Raw genomic sequence first — 6,662 nt, 5'->3', positions numbered from 1 at the left:
CTTAATATTCATCATCCTAACATATGCAAACAACTCCGAATGAACGCACCCCTAGTACAAAGGTTTCACAACAGATTCTAACAGATGATAAAATATCTTCGCTTTCAGGTTAGACTCTTCTTGAGTGTCTTCCAATTTGGTAATACCTGTTGCATCACACACCATCTCGTTGTATCTCTCTTGGTTAGCCTCCCAACTCATTTCATCCATGTTTAGGTCTCTCATCATCCGAACCTTCCTTGATTGACAACCGAACATATTCAAATTAGAGGCAGACCGATTAATTTTCTACTCGTCCACTTCTCCATGTTCTGTCCAAATCCAATACTCATCCTTGAACCCGTTACGGTAGAGATGAAGCGTTATGTCAACAAGTCCTAACCACTTAGTCAACCGATACTTTTGACACAGACACCTAGATACCCCGTTAGACCCAAACGGTTCCACGTTGAAGACATGCGCGACAAAGCATCAACTCCCTCAAAGAATTTAGGTTTTAAACCCCTTGGTCACCGTTATCCCTCGACGATGACTTGGAATCATATTGAAACACATACCCTAGAATTCAACGAACAACATAAATTATTCCATTTTTTAGAAAATTCGGCAGAGTGTACCATGTAATTAGACTCTCCCGCCAAATACATTTATTATTTTCTGACAAACCAAACATGTTTTAAAAAATTTAAATGGTAATTCAAAAAAATTTATCCTTGAATCAGAGACATCCATGAAATAAATATAACATTTTTTACATAGGAAACAGATGCATGCATGAATTATAACATACACGCATTCAACAAAACATCAAATCCTAACTGTTTTAGTGCACAACTCCTTATAACTCCACAATTTTCTAGCAAACAAGGGTTTCGAGAAGGCGCCACTATACAACCTTCTCCCACTTCCGTCCTAAAACACTATCCTAGAAAAAGTAAATCCGACTAAAAATTTAAACAATTTATTATATTCAAAGATAGAAAATCAACCTAGAATATTACTACAGAAACAACAAAAAAAGCAAACTCCAACTGATTTTAGAGAGAACAACACCATCCTGATAAAAAAGACAACGTATTAAGTTCACAAGTTGAAAATCAGAAACTAATTTGAAAGAATAAGTAAAATTCATTAGTCCAATTAATTATAACCTAATTCTAATTTCACCAAACTAACAAGAGACATGTCAAAAATAAGCAACATAAATTTAATGCACTTGAAAGAACACTCATTCACTAAACTCCACTAAAATCTTCCAACAACTCAAGCACTCCTAATCTCACCTTACTTAATCTACTCTAACATTATTTTATTTTTACATCTATTAAATTAACACAATAAACTATAATCACACACTTCATTAAAAAAATTTAACCACGGATTTAAACTAAACCCTAACAAAATGATAAAGTCACAACTTAATATGTAAAAATGAAATAACCATACCAATAATAAATCTGATAATAGTGGCTTTAGGGTCTCTTTAACGTGGTGGTGATAGAGGTGGTAGCAATGGCGACGTGAACGGCAACCACAGCGGAAGCGGTCACAGATACAACAGCAGAATTGACGAAGACGTGTAGCAGCAACTTCAGTGGGTACTCCAGGCGGCAGAGACGATGACGACGAGGTTCCAGTAATGGCAACGGTGACATCTCGACGGTGACGGAGATAGCACACCAGAAGAGAGAGAAAGGAGAGAGAGAGGGGGGTTCAGACAAGTGAGTGGGAGGGATTCCATGTTTGAATTTTGAGCGACATTTACCGTCGAATTCTTTCGAACGATAAATCACCAAAACGACATGTTTCATTAAACCGTTATATCGGCGGATTATATTGTCGAAAAATCTGACAATAACATTGGCGCCGTTGAGTCTTATTTTCGCACCAACAATCACCGTCGAGTTTTGCAATGGAAAATATATTTCGACGGTAATTTTTTCTGGCAACGAATTTTTCTTCCTTTCCCTCAGAAAATCAGACTGTGAGTACAATTCGACACTAAATCCGATGATAATTCTATTGGTATTAAGCATTTTTTATAGTGTATGATCTTACTTCTAATATTCTATTTTCAGAGAATTATTATATATCTTAGAAACTTATTCATTTGAATATCGAAATATCTTTTATAAATACACGCCCATCTATTTTCGGTTCGACTCCAACCAGAATCATTAAAAAACTTTTGACACAATTCTCCATTAGAATTATAGCTCAAAATCACTACGTTACTTTCAGAAATATGCATGCTCTATGAAAAAAGTTTTATACCATAAACTATGTATTGGACAAGTTATAGATTGAAAAAATTTTACCAATACCTGAAAATTTTGAAGCTCAATGTGAGACTCGGTGGAACAATTTTCTACTCCATCAGAGATTCAAGAGTCTTGAATTGCTTAGCTTTCAAATTCTTGAACAAATTTCAACCATCTTTTATAAGTGTTTATTCAATATTTTTAATGAATAAATTTTCAGGTGATGTTTACATTATTTTTGCGGTTTACATGAATTACTGGCTATTCAATTTTATTACATTCAAGCTTTTAGTACAATATTACAATATGTCGATAAATCATAAGAATTGAACAATTATATTATGTGTACGCTAAAAATAAGCGACAAAATTATTCAAATGTATAGAATATTTGGCAAGATATAAAATAAACATAAAAAATATGCAAATAACATATATATTTAGAGTGAATACTCAACTTTTTAGTTTCTAAAAAATTTTAGGTCAAATATTTTAGTCTTTAACAAACTTTTACTATCTAAAATTACTGGAGAAATACTCTTGTTAGACAAATTAGTTCCTCGATTGTTTTTATTCAAACTTTTTATGTTTATTGGACAAATAATATAAATCCCTAGTAATTTTTATTATAAAACAATTAGGTGTCAAATATATCACTGTAAGACAAATCAATGCCTCTTTAAAATAATAAAGGGATCAATTTGTCCAATAAAAATAATTTTTGAGTGAATAAAAAATTTATTGGGAATCAAAAGATTCGATCTAAAATTCTTCTAGAACTAATTTAAGTATTTACTCCATATATTTATATACAACACATTAATTAATTTAATCATTGATTTTATATATATATATATATATATTACTTTTAAAAAAATAAATGCAAGTTAATATAATATACTAATAATGCCTATAAACGCATGGCAAAAAAATACCAACGGCAACAAAAATAAAGTGTGCATCCCACGAAAAACTATAACAGTTCTAATATGAAAGAATCAATGATGGTAGTCACTGCATCAATGTAAATAATAATAATAATAATAATAATAATAATAATAATAATAATAATAGAATTAACATGCTAATTCGATATTTTTTCTATTAGTGAGTCACATCAAAAATTGGTCTAGAAATTGTTTTGGCCAACAAAAAAAATTATAGAATTGATATCTGTATTAATTTTTTTGGAGACTAAAATATTTACTTTTAAAATTCTCAAAGACTAATTTAAATAATTATGTTTTTTTATTTTAAGTTTTGGATTTTTTTAGATAGTTTGTGAATTTTTGAGTACATAATAAATTAATTATATTTTGTTAGGTTTTTATTCCACTTTCAAATATTTTTTTCTGTGGATTATGGGTTGGTAAAAAGTTTCAGATATATGTTTGAAAGTTATTATGAATTAAATTAAATTATAATTAGTTTGAGTACCTGTTTTTTAGTATTTATATATTAGTTTTAAATTAAATATAAATTATCATTATAATAAAAATTCCAAAAACTCTTAATGTTAACCAGTATTTTTAGGATTTTTCTGTAAATGAATAGCAGACAATTCACTCCTAACCAAACTACACTACAGACAATGATAATGATAGGCTTTGTTTGGTAAAATTTTTACTTTTTAAAGATAGTTTATAAAAAAGTAATTTTTAAAAGATGACTTTTTAAAAGTTGTAGCATTTATGTTTGATAAATCAAATTAAAAATAATTTTCAATAAACACAAACAATAATAATTACGTTTGGTAATATAGCTTTAAAAATTAAAAAATACTATAATAGACATAAATACAAACATTAAATTTAAAAATTAGTTAATATATGAGATTATACTAGATTTTTAAATTTTGAAAAATACAAACACATGATCTTTTTAAAAATATTCTGATCGTTTAAAAACTGCAAGTACGAGCACATAACTTTTTTATTTACCAAACACAAAATGAAGAACTTAAATTTTTAGAAAGTACAAGCACCTCTTCGAAAAACTTTACCAAACTAAATCGTAGTATACCTCGAGCTTAATTTTAATTATTCAAACAAAAAAAACAATAGTGATGATAGTACTTGAAATTAGAGTTCAGATGAAAAAAGATTTAGAGGTAGTAATAAAAAGTCTAAAAACTAAAATTTTTTTGTCAATTTAAAATTTATTTCCTGTGAATACAAAAATATTTTTGTATTTCTATGAGTAAATTTTTTAATATTTAAATATAATAAAAATTTATATACAATTATATTTATATGAAATTAATAATTAATAATAATTAAATAATAATTTAATTAAAGCTATTAAATTATCCAACAATTCTAACTATCAATTTTACATAAAAATAATTATATATAATTTTTTATCTTTAAACATTCGTAAATAAAAATAGTAGTCCATTAACTAAAAAATAAAATGGTAACATTCGAAAACCACACAAATAAACTCCATAGAAAATAAAATTTAGAGTAAAACCAAAATCAATCTCAAATATTAAAGGTAGAAAATATCATTTTCCTAATAAAAACAAAATTGATAACATAGAAATAACATTTTATTCCTTGTATATTATTAAGTTTTATTCCCTATGCAGATTAGGCTTATAGCCTTCCAGTTAATATCTAAAACTAAACTCAAAGTGGCGGTGGCGGTGGTGGAGTATGTTTATGGTTGGCCCCTGGTTCGCCATAATCATCTTCACTTATTACTTGTGTTTTCTCCTGATCTTCTGCAAAATAACATTCAAATTAATGACATTTTTTTTTCAAAACATTAAATCTGAACCTCTTATTTATTAATTTATTGTTATTAATTACCTAGTGCCAGAGGGATGGAATCATCTCTGTGATCTGGGTCTTGATCTTCATACTCTTTCCCTGTTTAAATTCATTCCAACAATTTACATGCATAATTGAAAGGTTAAGGGACTATTCTCCTCTGTCTAGGGCTCCTTGAAATAAAAATTTTAAGTCATAAATAAAAATTATAATTTAAGGAGAGAAAAGAGAAACAGTGGTGCGTACCTTGTGGCGTGGTCCTGGCAAAACACATGAGCTCAGAGGTAATAAGCAAAACGGCAACCAAAAAACACAGCCGAACCATAGAAGCCATTCTTTTTTTATGACACAGTATAATTGTAGATGATGAGTATGATAACTTAAAGAGGATTCTAGCATCTATTTATAAGGTGATAAAAAAGTTATTATTACGTAATATAAAAAAATAATATTAATGATAATTATGTATTTATTTATTTTTTTCATTGTTAGGATTTTTTCGCTCGCTTAATTATTTGGAAAAAATTAAATTAATGATTGAGTTGTCATCGTTGATCTTAAAATAATATATTTAAATCATAAATCAATCATGCATTAATACATGGTCCTTCAAATTTTATATTAATATAAGATTTTTTTTGTTCTCACAATATTTTTAACATGACAGGTTCATAATTAATCTATTATTCTAGATCTAAATTTTATTTAAAATTTTATTATTAATTAGTGAATTATATTAACACTTATTTATTATTCCTTAATTATTTGACACACATAGTTGATTCAAATTTTTATTCAAAAAAATTAATAATACTTTTATTTATAAGAGAGTATGAATTATAGTCCAAAGGTTTCGGACTTGTTGGGTTGGCTTGATAACCGGCAGATGAGGCTTATCAGCCATAGGACAGGCATACATCATGTGCATTCTGTTTATTTGTTTGCTATGCCTTATGTGGGAATGCCTAACTGAATATATTATGTTAATTGTAATAATTGCTACTTGCACTACTTATTTTCTACTTGTGCTTGCAATTGTCTGTTTGTCTGTCTTTGCAAATTCTCTGGAGACGGAGAAACGAAGGAAATGTGAGCAGGTTGGGTATTAAGTTTAAGTTTAAGTTGAGTTTAGAATTTCCTAGATACCTACCCTCTGTTTATGGTTTCTATTTAATACTTTTAAGCTTTTCAATCTGAGTGTCGGCATTTTAGGATTGCCTCTGGCATTTCCAGGACCTTATATCTTACATGCGTGGCACCTTTACCATGTTGAGAACCTCCAGTTCTCACCCTATACTGTGTTGTTGTTTTTCAGATGCAGGTCGAGAGGCACCTCGCTAGGCGTCTGGACTTCTGAAGCGAAGTGGTTTCTGGGTTTCTGTTGCTGTATAGTTGTGTATATATGTACTTAGCTTTCTCTCCGCATAACTTGTTGATTTTGTTCCTCTTGGAGGCTTAAGGAGAGCTAGGGTTTTATCTCTGTATTTTGGGTATTTCGGGATATGTATATATGTATGTAAATATTCTCCGGCCAGCCTTGACTGCGCAGGCTGAGTTAGGAGTTAGTTATTCTGTATCCTTGACTCTCTATTTTCTCTTTTTGTTTATTTATACCTATGATCTTTAGG

Source organism: Arachis hypogaea, chromosome 11, assembly GCF_003086295.3.
Source record: "Arachis hypogaea cultivar Tifrunner chromosome 11, arahy.Tifrunner.gnm2.J5K5, whole genome shotgun sequence".
In the NCBI taxonomy this organism is placed as follows: Eukaryota; Viridiplantae; Streptophyta; class Magnoliopsida; order Fabales; family Fabaceae; genus Arachis; species Arachis hypogaea.
This window is presented reverse-complemented; position numbering follows the sequence as displayed.